This window comes from Mesocricetus auratus, unplaced genomic scaffold, assembly GCF_017639785.1.
Source record: "Mesocricetus auratus isolate SY011 unplaced genomic scaffold, BCM_Maur_2.0 Super-Scaffold_2245, whole genome shotgun sequence".
Taxonomy (NCBI): domain Eukaryota; kingdom Metazoa; phylum Chordata; class Mammalia; order Rodentia; family Cricetidae; genus Mesocricetus; species Mesocricetus auratus.
In genome coordinates this window covers 50,465,546-50,481,263 of record NW_024429180.1, presented here as the reverse complement: position 1 = coordinate 50,481,263, position 15,718 = coordinate 50,465,546, and the positions used below count along the sequence as shown (strand labels likewise).

At 39.4% G+C, this 15,718-nt stretch overlaps 1 protein-coding gene and 1 pseudogene across 1 annotated transcript in view; both read right to left on the bottom strand.

The window, feature by feature from the left end:
• Positions 1-15,718, bottom strand: part of Xpo7 (exportin 7) — a 91,054-nt gene that overhangs the window by 52,011 nt on the left and 23,325 nt on the right.
• Positions 3,687-3,810, bottom strand: LOC121138796 (annotated as a pseudogene).

The window sequence follows — 15,718 nt, the reverse complement described above, 5'->3', positions numbered from 1 at the left end:
TAGTCCAAGAATACCAAGAGGATGGGTTAGGGTCCCAAGAAGACAACTGTGAGCTGGTCAGCTTGTATGGAAGCCAAACAGTTTAAGAAGCAAGTCATGTTCAGTCATCAAGACCACTTCCCATCCCTGATCTTGCTGGCTGGAGACAGAATTTATGTGGAGGGGCATTCTCACTTTAGGCTTTCATCCAAATGTAGGGATTTCAAACCTTCCCACATTGCAACATACAAATCATAGGTTGGACATGCCTACTTAATTCATGTTAAAGTTTAGTCCACTAGGCTGGTAAAGTAACAGCTTTAATTAAAATAATTTTTTCCTACTAAGCTGCACAATATTTTAAACTAATATTCCAAACACAAAAAGAAGTCCAAGATCTTCAACTATGCCCTGGGTTTGACCCCTAGCACAGGAAAACAGAAAGTTAGCTTTTTGGCACTGTGTAGTATAATTAGATTTAAAAGCTACAAAAAGCTCTACATAGGGGCTGGAGAGATGGCTCAGTGGTTAAGAGCACTTGCTGCTCTTTCGAAAACTTAAGTTTGGTTTCCAGCACACACACCAGGCATCTCACAACTGTCTGAACTTTGGCTCTAAAATCCTCTTCTGGCTTCTAGGACACCTGCACTCACACGAACTAAAAAAAAAAAGACTTTTTTTGGTGGTTTTTTTCAAGGTTTCTCTGTATTGTTTTGGAGGCTGTCCTAGAACTCGCTCGGTAGACCAGGCTGGCCTCGAACTCACAGAGATCCGCCTGCCTCTGCCTCCCGAGTGCTGGGATTAAAGGCGTGTGCCACCAACGCCTGGTCTAAAAAAAAAAGACTTTTAAGTATACAGAATTTTGTTGCTTGTGATTTTTTTCTTCTTTTTTCTCTTCTTCAGGACAGAATTTCTCTGTAGCCCTGGCCATCCTGGAACTTTGTAGACCAGGCTGGCCTTGCCTGCTTCTGGCTCCTGAGTACTGGGATTAAAGGTATGTGCCACCACCACCTGGCTAATCCACTTTTTAATGGAAAAAAAAATTCATATAATGTATTTTGATCATTTTCCCCTCCTACAATTCCTCCCCTATCCAACTTAAAGTCTTTTTCTCTCTTAAAAACAAACTTTGACTTGTAAAGTTCAGAAAGTGAAAACAAAACCAAAAAACAGACACACCCAAAACAACAAAAATGAAAACAAAAAATATACAAGCAAAGACCAATAACAAACAAACAAAAAGCCCAAACGAAGTAAAATGAGTTCATTTTGTGTTTATCAACTACTCCTGGGCACGGCGCCTACACTGAGATGTGGTTAAAAGACCAGTGAAACTCCGATGGAGAAAAAAAGGGTTTTTCTTTTGCCAGTGGGCTATCACCTGCAGATAGCTCTTGGTTAGTGGTTGAAGTCCATGTCCATTTACCCTTCTCAGTGCTGGTACCTGTTTGGTTTAAGCCTGTGTGTGCTTTTTTGGCTTTTGATTCTTCATAAAAACCAAAAGGCTGTTTCTCAAATGTCTTCTATAAAACTTGATTCTGACATGCTAACAGTATTAAAAGACCAAAACAGTGTGCAATACTATGAAAATAGCAAAGTAAAAAATAAAGAATATATAAGTCAAGCAGGTCACCCCAAGACAGGAAGTGGGCATTGAGTTATTTGGGAGCCCAAATCTGCAGTTTTAAACAAACACATGCAAATAGATTTTCTGCTATTTTGCATTTGTTATGGTCTGAGTATACAATGTTCCCTATATGTCATGTGCCCGAATACTTGGTTCTTAACTGGAAACACTGGTTTGGGAGGTTATGGAACCTTTTAGACATGACCCACAATGGTATAAGGCCATAGAGGCCAACCTTATGATTAGAGGCCGAAGTCTTTTACTTCTCGGTCAGCTGCCAAGAAATATGAACCAGTCAGCACATGTTATAATGCCACAGCCCAGAGATTCTCCCTCCTCCACGACTTTTCCACTATGATGGGATGTATTCCCTAAACTGAGAGTCAAAATGAGTACTTTTTCAGGTTGCTTCTTTCAAGTGTTCTACAACAGCAACAAGACACAACTAACAAACCATTCCCCTAAAAACTGTTTCTACAAGCAGGACTATACATGGAGAATAATAGTGCCACCCCACATCTCTAACAAGTTAAACTAGTGAGGTATTACCTTGATATTTTAGATTTTAAAGAAACTTAACAGTGATCTTTATTATGTAGCAAGAATGGTTAAAAAGTTGACTTTAAATCTCAGAAAGCAATAACCTATTGGTTAGGCATTAAAGGAGTCAAAGTGTGAACGTTACATAAGTTTTCAAGAGCTATTTGTTTTGAGTTATTAGGTAACTTACACTGTAATGCGATAGTGTTGGGGAGTCCACATTGATGAATTTTTTTTCTGTGTAGTTTTGGAGCCTGTCCCGGAACCCTTAACATATATCAACTAAGTTCCTTGATATATAACTCTCAAAACTAAAAACTCATGTCTGCATCAAAACTTATACACAAATTTTATAGTAACTTAAATTTATACTGTCAAAACTTAGAAACAAAAAGACACCAAGAACTTAAGTACAAATAAAACCAAACTGAAGAAGTGATATACTGAGTGATTCCAACTGTATTTTACATCTTGGGAATGGCAAACACCACAGTGTAGAAAAAGTAAGAAGTTAGTGCTTGTCAGTTCAAGGTCGGATGGATGAAGGAGAGAGTACAGGGAGTGCTTAGAGCACTGAAATGACTCTGTAACAATAAAAGCATAATATTATAGCCTTGCTAAAACCCACACATGTACAACATAGAGTGGAAATAGGAAAAAGGGGAACTATGGGGACAGGAGATGGAAGGTAGAAACTGTACTTACTACTCAAATTTTAGTAATTAAAAAAACAGTAAAAACAAATTTAACAATAAAAATAAAATTAAAAACAGGGTAAGATGGCTCAGTGAGTAAATGTACTACTCACAGACAAATCTGGTGGCCTGAGTTCACATAGTAGAAGGAGAGAAGTTGTTCTCTGACCTCTACATGTATAAGCAATACCCCAATTCCCCTGTCTTGAAAAACAAAAAAACAAACAAAAAAAAAAAAAAAGAAAGAAAGAAAGAAAGAAAGAAAGAAAGAAAGAAAGAAAGAAAAATCCAGCCAGGAATGGTGCATGCCTTTAATCTCAGCTCTTGGGAGGCAGAGGTGGGTGGATCTCTGTAAATTCCAGGCTAGCTTGTTCTACAGAGTGAGTTCTAGGAAAAAAACAAAAACAAAACAAAAATCCCAACAACTTTATGACAGGTAATAAAATATCCAATTAAAAAAATCCACAAACAAACTCAAAATCAATTTATTGCTAAGATCTGCTTGCAGAGGATGTGAGAGAACATTACAGAGTCCTCATTTTAGAGGGATATTTGAAACTATGATTCTTCGACTTTAAATATAAGAAAATAATAATTTGGTTCAAGGTAAACTAAATTACATAGCTGAATAAAAACTGAAAATATAGATCTACCCTTACAAATCCCTAGTGAGATGACCCCATGGAGTAAACTAAGCAGTGATAGGAAAGCAGTGATATTATGAAATGTCGATGGACATGGCGGCCTGACTAGTGTAATCCCTGGTACTGCCCTGGGGCTTCCCAAAGGCACTATGCACTAGATTGGGGACAGCACTGAGATAGAGGCATGAACAGCATCCAGAAAATTGCCTCCAAGGTCCCTTAGGACAACCCATGTAGGCAACAGGGTAAACATACTCTCAAGGAGACTGCTGTTCATACAAGACCCCCTTGGAGAAAGAAGCCTGATTGGCTTAATTGACAGAGCTAATATATCTTTTAAAATTCCATTTTTATGTGTATGGGTGTGTGCCTGCCTGTCGTTATGTGCAGGTACCACAGGTTAGAAGAGGGTGTTGCCTCACTTGGAGCTGGAGTCACAGGTAGTTATGAGATGCTCAATGTAGGTGCTGGGAATCAAACTTGGGTCCCTTATAAGCAAGACATGCTTTTAACTGCTGAGCCATCTCTTCACTCCCTCTAGTATTTTCATTAATAAACTTGTTGCAGGAAATAAGTAAGGGTAATTCATTATCTTTACTTCCTAAACTGGCATTATGTTTTTTGAACTAATTCTCATAAAGAAAACAGGCGGTGAATGCTTTGTCTATCATGCTAGGAGGTTACAATATGATAGGACTGGATGATTTTTACTTAAGTCTGCTGAGACTGGGTTGGACTGTCACCAATCCTATTGTGATGAACTGCTGCATGCATCACTTCTAGGGATTCTCACTGTCTTGACAGCATCGGCATTAACATAATAACCACATGACTCATAATAGATATATGCCATTTATATATATAATTATTGTTAAGAGCATAAAGTAAGTCTGAGTACCATAAATATTCTTTAAAAAGGATTTCCCAAACTACTGGCTAAGAACACAATGCTCTGAGAAGTAGCAGTAACTGAGTAACACACCAGCTGATCACATATCCAGGGCTGCTATTTTCTTCAAGCATGACCAAATGCTGAGGGCTGAGTTGATATGTAAGCTAAATGGGCAAGGCAGTAGGCTAATGAAAAGAACACTGGCTTCAGAGTCAGAGGAGGCTTTTGCAGTGCTTTATGTATAGTTTCTCTGGACTATACATAAATAGTACTACTCTTTAAGCCCCCTTTCTAGCTACCATATGGATAACAGGAGCCACTTAATGACAGGCATGAGTGTCCACTATGTGCCATATACCACTCTAAATGCTTGGTAAAATAAAGCAAAATAAAGATTTTGGCTTCCTGGTGTTGGCATTAGTAAGGAAAGAAATAATACATTACAGGAATGTGAGGGGGTGATAAACACAACAACAACAGAAAGCATTATAAAGAAAACTAAGAACTGCCACTCTGTATGTTTTTGAGACAAGGTTTCTGTGTGTAACTAATCCTAGCTGTCCTGGAACTCACTTCTGTAGACCTGGTGCACCTTAAACTCAGAAATCTGCCTGTCTCTGTAAAGCACGCCCTACTACTGCATGGTTGGAAGATTAAGACTTTATATGGGTACACAGAGTGTAGACAGTTGCAGGCTACAGTCTTGAATGGTTAAGACATTTTAAGAGAGAATTAAAAAAAAAAAAAAAAAAAAGGAGTCCAAAATTTTAGAGGCCAAGCAGGGTTAGCCAAAGGGGCAGGTTCTTCAGTGGATATGACAGTACATCAAATCTACCTAAAAGGAAGACAATTAGTTTGTTAGATGCAAACTATGTGCTAAGCACTTTAAAGATGTTTTGTTTTCTGTATAAATTTAAGATTTGTAGTAATCCTCACTTAAAATAAAAGGCACACATGACTTTTAGAACAGTTAGCTTAAGGACAGTATTCTGAGGAAGATGGTGGAACGTTCTATGTACACTACCACTTGAAACTGACTTGACATTGTAGCAGGTGAAACGACAGCAGCCACATTCCCAGAACACAGACGTGAGCTTCCTAAACATCTCAGGAGAACTGCACCAAATCTTACACGTCTGACAGGGAGACAATCTGCTTTTCCTCATCTGGATGAGCAGAAATTAGCTCCTGCAGTTTATGAGCATGAAACACTCCTTCCACAAACGGCACTTCGCTAATCAAATCTTCAGGCAAGTGTTTCTTTGGAAAGTCCTTCAAGTCTAGAAATCAGTAAGATTACAGGCATTTCATCTGAGGAAATGAGGTAATTAGGTCTATTCAGCCCAACTGGATAAGAAAATATTTTAGGGTATGGCTGTGAAGTTAGCAAAATGAAACAAAACCCCAAACAAACAAACAAAAATCTACTTAATACGCATACAATTTTGAAAAATTCAAATAAACAAAATTTAGATCACAAATAAGAAATGATCCTAGTCAATCCTAGTCTCTGGGTGGTGGTGGCACATGCCTTTAAATGGGAGGCAGAGACAGGCAGATCTCTGATTTCCAGGCCAGTCTGGTCTATGAATGAGTTCCAGGACAACCAGGGTTGCACAAAACAAAACAAAAATGATCCTAAGACAGATTTTCTATCTTCCATTCTATCTTTCATCTTGGTCATTAAAGCACTCACAGTTAGCTACAGTTTCTTCAGAAACCCACTGGAAGGTTTTTGTACCCTGATATTAAGTCTCTCTGCTGATGCAACAAATCAGATCAGGCCAAATTAATAAATCCAGGTTTAATCTGAGCAAAGCATTCCTGGGTGGTCCAGAGAAATAGGAGAAACCACAAGGGGATACATAAGGAGTGGGCTTTTAAATCCCTCTGGAGGTAGAGCTGCCAATGGCAGGCTTTCTCAGGGGCAGGTTCTGGAATGGGAGTAGTGGGGCTGGTTGAAGTTTCCAACACTCATGACATCCCAAACTACAATATCTGCTGTTAAGACCCTAACAAAATTAGTCAATAATGATCATTATCCTACGCATGACTGTTGTGGAATAATCGTTTTTTGTATACAGTGTGAAGATATATTGCTGTGATTGGTTTAATAAAGAGCTGAATGGTCAATAACTAGGCGGGAGGTATAGGTGGGACTTCCGGGCAGATAGAAGTAGGAGGAGATAATCTTGCAGAGGAGACACCAATGAGACATGGTGGGAGTCAGACATACAGAAAGAAAAGAAGGTAAAAGCTACATGGTAAAATATAGATTAACAAAAACAGGTTAATTTAAGTTATAAGAGATAGTAGGACAAGCTTAAGCTAAGGCTGAGCTTTCGTAATAATAAGTCTCTATGTCATTATGTGTGAGCTGGTGGCCCAAAGAAAAAATCCGACTACACATGCCCTTACTTGACTCCCGACAGAGTTGAGAATAGCTGCTATACCTCAGAGGTACACTGGGAAAAGAAAGTTGAGTACTTGGCCTTTAAAACACACAGTCACACAGACACACACACACACACCCCTACCCACCCTGAGGCTGTCGTCTGGGTCAGTCTCTGATGGTTGCTGGAACAATAACTATATCCCAAACAGCAACAGATAGTTCAACTATGAAGACTTGTACTACCAGAAGCCACTTAATACAAATATAGAAACTAATAATAAACCAATCTGGCTTGTGGTGCTAACTTCTGTAACTACTGTGTCAGGTTATGAGATTTTTGGGAAAGGGTGACCCAACAGAAGCTAGTAGCAATGTATCCAGAGTTTTCTCCAGAGACCAGCAAGTCTTAGAACATTACTGTGGTAACTTTTCCCTGTTTTCATTTCAGGACCCCACTTGCTAATGTGGTACTGACAGAAGCCCAGGGGCCTCAGCACAGCAAGATTTTCCTGGTGAAGACTGTCAGACTGTATACACTCAGTGCCCACACTCACTGAACTTCTCAATGGCTTTTAAAAGGACACATTTCACTGAAATCCTATATCTACTGGTTTGAAAATGTAACATTTTTATTAGCACCCATGATGCATTCTGTAGTGTAAAATATTAAGCACATTCAGGAATATTCTGGTATAGATGCTTTTGAAAGGATGTTGAATATGGCCCAATGCTTATTTTCCTGAGGATGAATAAGAAAACAAATCCAGGGGCTAGAGAGATGGCTTAGTGGTTAAGAGCACTAGCAGATCTTCCAGAGGACTAGAATTCAATTCCTGGGACCCCGCCAAAGAAAACAAATCCAGAAAGGCTCAATTCTTCACCTCCTGTTAGGTTGAACCATATGAAAGTGTCAAAATGCCCATTCCTCTTGACCTGCAATAATGGTTACTTTTATATAGCTCAACCTAGTATTTATAAAAATGACAATTTAAATTTTTGTTAAAGTTGACTTTTAAAAAGAAAGATTTTATTTTAAATTATATGTCTGTGTCTAGGTGCACATGTAAGTGCAAGTGCCTTGGAATCCAGAAGAGGGCGTTGGAGCTCCTGGAGCCAGAATAACAAGTGGCTGTGAGCATTCCAATGTAGGTGGTGGGAACCAATTAGAATCTTCTACAAATATGAGGTCAGTATGGGCTACATAATGAAAGTGTGCCTCAAAAACAAAAATAAACCCCTTATGAAATTTTTCTGAATATTCAGATCAGACTGATCAAAAACTCAGCAATACATATTTTTTTACCATAATGTTAACTTATCCTTTGTTTAATGACTTTATAATGTATTTTATAATATTCAATAATGTTGAACATATAAATTCTATATACACATATATGCATGTAGTCAACAAACAGGTGCTTTTTGTCATTTGTTTTGTGATACAAAGTCTCACTTATTGCAGGTTAGTAGGTTGCCAAGGTTTTGAACTCACAACAATTCTCTGCCCAAAGCCTCCCAAAAGCTTTGATTACTGGCAAGAGCCACCAAGCCCCAATACAGACAGACTCCTTTATTATAGAGGCATGGACTTTAGATGTCTGTGATACTTAAGGAGAAAATCAGAACTAACATTTAGCTTTACCCTCGAAACAGAAGGGAACAGAAAGAATATTGTGTCTGTTTAATAATATAACTCATCCCTTAGTATTATTAAGATTTATTTTTCTATCCTTATATTTTTTCTTCAAACTCATGTACTACAGCAAACATACACTTATGAAAGAAATGTGCTCAGATACAGCAATCCAAAGAGTAAAGGGACTTATATGTTTCTCAGATGATGCGGAATAGAGTGTTTTGAAGCACACTGTCAATCAATCTAACACTACAGTCCTAAATATTTTATTTAAGAACAGTCATAAAATATCAAGTTCTTAATTCTTGATGAGCCAGGGAAAGCCATAATGTGTGCCAATTCCTTAAAAACAAGTTATTTTCAATTTTCTTTTTCTCAAAATACAACCAAGAGTGGTCAATATATCAGCCAGAGAGAATACACAAAATTCTCTAGTTTATAGTTCTTAAAAACATGGTTCATGAGCCAGGTGGTGGCGGCGTACACCTTTAATCCCAGCACTTGGGAGGCAGAGGCAGGGGGAATCTCTGAGTTCGAGGCCAGCCTGGTCTACAAGAGTTAGCGTTCTAGGACAGGCTCCAAAATTACACAGAGAAACCCTGTCTCAAAAAACAAAAACAAACAAAAAAAAAAACAATCCCCTCACCCCCCCCAAAACCCATGGTTCACAGATCCCTGGAGTTCCTGAAATTTCTAAGTGGTCTATAAGACGTAAGCTATTGTTCACAATGGCACTAAATACTTCCTATCTTTTTGCTGTATGACTACCTGCACAAATTGTGCAGCAAAGACATTAAAGTAATGGCAGGCATGGGCTGGCAAAACCAGCAGAGACAGCTGATCTGAACAGGGGAGAGCTCTTGGACCCCAGACCAACAGCGGGGAGGCCAGCATGGGACTGATCCGGACCCCCGAATGTGAGTGTCAGTGAGTAGGCCTGGGCAACCTATGGGGCCCTGAGCAGTGGATCAGTGTTTATCCCTGGAATACAAACAGACATCGTGTGCCCATAGCACAAAGAGGGATGCTCTCTCAGCCTGGACTCTTAGGGGAGTGCCTAGAGCCTACCCTGAGTGAAATGACAGACTCTAGATATCCCCTATGTGGAAGGAATTGGCAATAGGGTGGGAGGCGGGTGTGTGTGTGTGTGTGTGTGTGTGTGTGTGTGTGTGTGTGTGTGTGTGTGTGTGTGTGTGTGAGAGTGAGTGAACTGGGATTGACATGTAAAACAAGCTATTTAAAATTAAAATAAAAAATTAAAAAATAAAGTAACGGCAGGCAAATCCAATGGTACTTTAGTACAAACCATGACGTGACTTCAAAGCATATGGATAGTCTTGAATTCTGGCTGCCATCAATTCCTTTAAAGCAGAACAAAAACCTAGCCAGTTTTACTTGAGATTGTGCTTGATGGAGAAAAGTTACTTTTATTAAATCTTAACTATGAGGACCAGAGAGATGGCTCAAGCCCAATGACCTGAGTATGATACTTGAGACACACATGGTGGAAGGAGAGAACCCACTCCCACATGTTACTTTCTGGCATGCACACAATAAGATTTTGGAATAAAAACACTGCATGTGACAATATGAGAATTATAAAATACTTTTGCAGACCAATGGGTTTTCACTTACCAGGGAAGGAATGTTCAGAAAAGACTAGATTACAACAATGCAACTAACTTTAACAAAACTACCACTTGCAGAATACCCACAACAATCTCAAAAGGCTATCAAAAAACTCTTCCCTTTTCATGACAATATTTGTATCAGACCAGATTTTGTTTAGATAACCATATTCAACACAATGTATCATCATAGGCTAAATATGAAAGTAAACAAGCTGTACTCTATGAAGCTAGATTTTAAAGAAATTTACAAAAACTGAAATACTAGGTTGAGGTAGGTGAGTGCTTAAGGTCAGTCTGGGCTATATATACTAAGTCAGTCTCAAAACCAACAATCCCACCTGCTCCAACACAGACAGAGACAGACAGACACAGACACACACACACACCCCTCCCCTACCCCAGCCCATCGTCTCTGAAGTACTCGGATTATATAGGTATAAACCATCAGTCCCAGCTTTGTTTTTCAATTATCAGTTGGCTGGTTTGCTGCAGTGTGAAGGTCAAAGGGCAACCTGTAGGAGTCAGTTCTCTTTTTCCACCATGTGGACCCTGAGGATCTGTGGTGGTTTGAAAGAAAATGGCCCCCAAAGGGAGCTGTGGCATTGTGCGAATAGGTGTGTCACTGTGGAGGTAGGCTCTGATGTCTCATCATACATGCTTAACTTCACCCAGTGAGTCAGTGGAGTTCCTGTCTTCTCGTCAAGATGTAGCCAGTCTGCCTGCATCCTGCCATGCTCCCCATCAGAATGATAATGGACTGAGTCTCTGAAACTCTAAGTTATCACCTCAATTAAATGTTTTCTTTGTAAGAGTTGCTGGGGTCATGGTGTCTTTTCACAGCAATTAAAAAAACTCTAAAGCTGGGTAGTGGTGGCACACACCTTTGATCTCAGCAGAGGCAGGCGGATCTCTGTGAGTTTGAGGCCAGCCTGGTCTAAAGAGCAAGTTCCAGGACAGGTTTCCAAGCTACACAGAGAAATCCTGTCTCAAAAAACAACAACAACAAAAATCCTCTAAGACAGGATCAAACTCAGATCCATAAGACTTGGCAACAAGTGTCTGATGAACTACTTCTCGGCCAGGGTAAACCTCAATTCTTTAATTTTTAATTATGTGTATATATTTATGTGGATACGTACACACAGATACAGGTGCCCTTGGAGTCTACAACAGTGTGTTGGATCCCTGGGAACTGGAGTTATAGACAATTGTGAGTCACCTCTGAGAACCAAACTCTTTGCAACCTTGACATTTTTATTTTGGGATCAGAGTAAAGGTAGATTTATTAAGAAAAAGTAAGAATTCCCAAGAGTGGGAGGGGCTCTAAGGAGAGAATATTCCCTTTACATTCTTCTTAACTCACTGAGCAACCTCTTCAGGCCCATCTCAATTATTTTCCTTGCCAGCTTTCAAGACAATACATTGATTCCCTACCTTGCTTGAAGATGAACAATTATTTTATTATGCTTTTAGAGTATCATTTAAGAATTCATGGACTTCGGCCCAAATGTTTAGTTAACAAACTTAGATCAAATGTATTTCCTAATATGTTCTTAAAAATGCTTAAATGAGAACTCTGACAGGGAAATAGGCAAGCTGACTGCAGATTTTTAGCTCTCTCAGTTCCTCCAAATCCAATCCCCCAGTCTCGTGTCCAGCTCTGCAGCAGACCACTAGCTGTGGCCACTGTGGTGGTTTGAAGAAGGGCTCCCTTAGGCTCATATATTTGAATGTAGTCATCAGGAGTGTCACTATTTGAGATGGATTAGGAGGTGTGGCCTTGTTGGAGAAGATTGGTCTTGTTAGAGGAAGTGTCACTGGGGGGTGGGCTTCAAGGCTACAAAGGCCCACGGCAGGCTCAATTCTATGTCTCTCTGCCTGCCTGCTTGCCTGCCACCATGCTTCCTGTCACGATAATGGACTGAACATCTGAAACAGTAAGTAAGCACCAATAGAAGGCTTTCTCTTATAATAGCTGCCTTGGTCACGGTGACTCTCCACAGCAAAAGAACAGTGACTAAGACAGTCATCCCCTCCCCCCAGCTTCTACTGGATCACACACATCTTCTCTTCCTAACCTCCATTTCTGTATTCATTGCTTTCTTTCAGACCTCAACTCTAGCAGGTACTCCCTGGGAACCCACAGGCCACTCTGGCAGGGCAATAGATAGACTAACTATGTAGATCTTCACCTCTGCCTCCACTGCTTCAAGTTCAATCCTCCAGTCTCATCCCCAGGCCTGTAGCAGATGTTCTGCTGTGGGCTCTCCTCATTCTCTGCACTCATTCTCAGGGAACTAAGCAGATCCTGATGGAACACCCAGCCTTCCCCCCTTCAGTGGACCTCTTCACCTTGCCCCAGCCCATCCTTATTCCTAAGTGTCAGCTCCCAATACTTGGAAACACATTTTTATCTGGAGTCTTTAGTAGCCATGCCTGTCAGGATCCTTGAAGAATTTCCTACCACGCAACACACAGCCACCATACTCTCCTAAAAACCAGAGAGGAAACAAAAACTAAGGAACAACTCCCCCCCCCCAACAAAGACAAGACCGGGTATCAGCACCTAGAATTACAATTACCCCAAACCCAGATGCCTAGATGCCAGAGTAAAAACACAGTAATAGCCAGGACAGTATTGCCCCCCCTAGAGGCCAGCAACCTTACCACAGCAGGCACTGAGTATTCTAATACAGCTGAAACACAAGAGAAAGACCTTAAAATAGCCTTTATGAATATGATAGAGGTCCTTTAGGGGAAATGAATAAGTTCTTTAAAGAAATCTATGAAGAGATGAAGAAAACAATCCAAAACCTGAAAGTGGAAATAGACTCAATAAGGAAAACCTAAACTGAGGGAAAATTGGAAATGAAAAATTTAGGAACTTGAACAGGAACCACAGAGACAAGCCTCACCAACAGAATAATGAGATGGGAAACTCTCAGGCACTGAAGACACAATACCTCAGTCAAAGAAAAGGCTAAATCTTAAAAACTGTAGCACAAACACTCAAGAAACTCTGGTAGAATTCAAGAAATCTAGGACACAATGTGTCTTAGCTGGGATTTTTATTGCTGTGAAAAGATAACATGACCGTGACAATTCTTAACAAACAAAAAAGGCTAGATATCATACTAGTAGCACAATAGCACACCCAAAAACTCTAGAACAAAACTAAGAAATAACACCCTAAAGGAATGCAAGGCAAGAAATAATCAAACTCAGTACTAAAATCAATGAAATAGAAGCAGTTATTAAAAGTCTCCCAATTGAAACAAGTCCAGGTCCAGAAGGTTTTAGTGAAGAATTCTACCAGAGTTTCAAAGAAGGGTTAATGCCAATACTCCTCAAATCATCCTGTAAAACAGAAACAAAAGGAACACTGACAAATTCATTTTACAAGGCCACAGTTACCCTGGTACCCAAACCACACAAAGACCTAACAAAGAAAGAGGATCACAAATCAACTTTCCTTATGAACAAAGACTCAAAAATTCTCAATAAAATACTTGCAAATTGAATCTAAGAACATATCAAAATGATCTTCAACCATGATCAAATAGGCTTCATCCCAGAGACAGGGATGGTTCAACATATGAAAATTGATAAATGAGGGTTGGAGAGATGGCTCAGAAGTTAAGAGCACTGGCTGCTCTTCCAGAGGTCCTGAGTTCAATTCCCAGCAACAACATGGTAGCTCACAAACATCTATGATGAGATCTGGTGCCCTCTTCTGACTTGCATGCATACCTGCAGGCATAACACCATATACATAATAAATTAAAATAAAATAAAACTGATAAATGTAACCTACCATATAAACAAATAGAAAGACAAAAACCACATAATCATTGGATTAGATATAGAAAAGGCTTTTGACAAAATCTAATACCCCTCCATGATAAAAGTCTTAGAGAAATTAGGGATACAAAGGACATACTTCAACATAATAAAGGCAGTTTACAACAAACCCATAATCAACATTAACGGAAATAGAGAAAAACTCAAAGCAATTTCACTAAAACCAGGAACAAGACAACATTGTCCACTTTCTTTATACCTATAAAATAGAGTACTTGACGTCGTAGCTACAAGAATGAGAGAACTGAAGGAGATCATTTGTTTTGTTTTATTTTTTGAGACAGGGTTTCTCTGTATTGTTTTGGAGGCTGTCCTGGAACTCATTCTGTAGACCAGGCTGGCCTCAAACTCACAGAGATCTGCCTGCCTCTGCCTCCCGAGTGGTGGGATTAAAGGCGTGCACCACCAACGCCTGACTTGGGAACACAAATTGGAAAAGAAGTCGAAACATCCTTATTTTTAGATAATACAGTACACATAAGTGATCCTTAAAATTCCACTTGGAAACTTCTACAGCTGATAAACACATTCAGCAACGTAGTAATTCACAAAAGTCAATAGCCCCCCTATACACAAATGACAAACAGACTGAGAAAGACATCAGGAAAAACACTTTTCACAATAGCCTCAAAAAATATAAAGTTTGTTAGGATTACTTTAACCAAGAAAGTGAAAAACTTGGGTGATACAAACTATGTCATTTAAGAAAGATCTCCCAAGCTCATGTATCACTTGGATTAATAAAGTAAAATGGCCATCCAACCAAAAGCAATCTACAGATTCAATGTAATACCATTTAAAATTCCAACACAATTCTTCACAGACCTTAAAAGGGCAATTCTCAACTCCATATGGAAACACACAAAAAAAACCCAGAATAGCTAAAACATTTTCAAATGATAAAAACAAAAACAAAAAACAAACAAAAAAACCTGTAGGAGGTCTCACTATCCTGGGTTTCAAGCTGTACTACAGAACTATAGTAATTATACAGTGGCATTGGTACAAAAATAGATACATAGATCACACATAATAGACACAAATCACACACCTACAGACACCTGATTTTTGATAAAGAAGCCAGAAATACATACTGGATAGAGAAACAGCATCTCCAACAAACAGTGTTGGTCACACTGCATGTGGAAGAATTCAAACAGATCCATACTCACCACCCTGCATAAAACTCAACTCCAAATGGACCAAAGACCTCAACATCGAGACTGGAGACATGGCTCAACACTTAAGAGCACACACATACAGCTTTTCCAGAGGAGCTGAGTTCAATTTCCAGCCCCTGTGTCAGGCATCTCACAACTGCCTGTAACCTCAGGTCTATAGGATCTGATACCTCTGACCTTCATAGGCAACAGCACTTACTGCACATATTCATTCATACAGTGACACACACACACACACAAACACACACACACACACACACACCCTTAACATAAGATCAGATACACTAAACCTGATAGAGTGGGAAATACTCTTGAACTTACTGGCACAGAAAAAGACTTTCTGAACAGAACACCATTAGCACAGGCACTAAGATCAACAATTCATAAATGGGACCTCATGAAACTGAGATTGCTTCTGCATGGCAAAGGATGCCCTCATTCGGAGGAAGCAGCAGCCTACAGAATGGCAAAAGATTTTTAACCAACTACACATCTGATAGAGGACTAATATCCAAAACATATTAGAACTCAAAAATATATAAAGAACTCAAAAAACTAGGTAACAAGGAGACACATAATCCAATTAAAAAATGGGGTACAGATCTAAACAGAATTCTCAAAAGAGGAAAGTCAAATG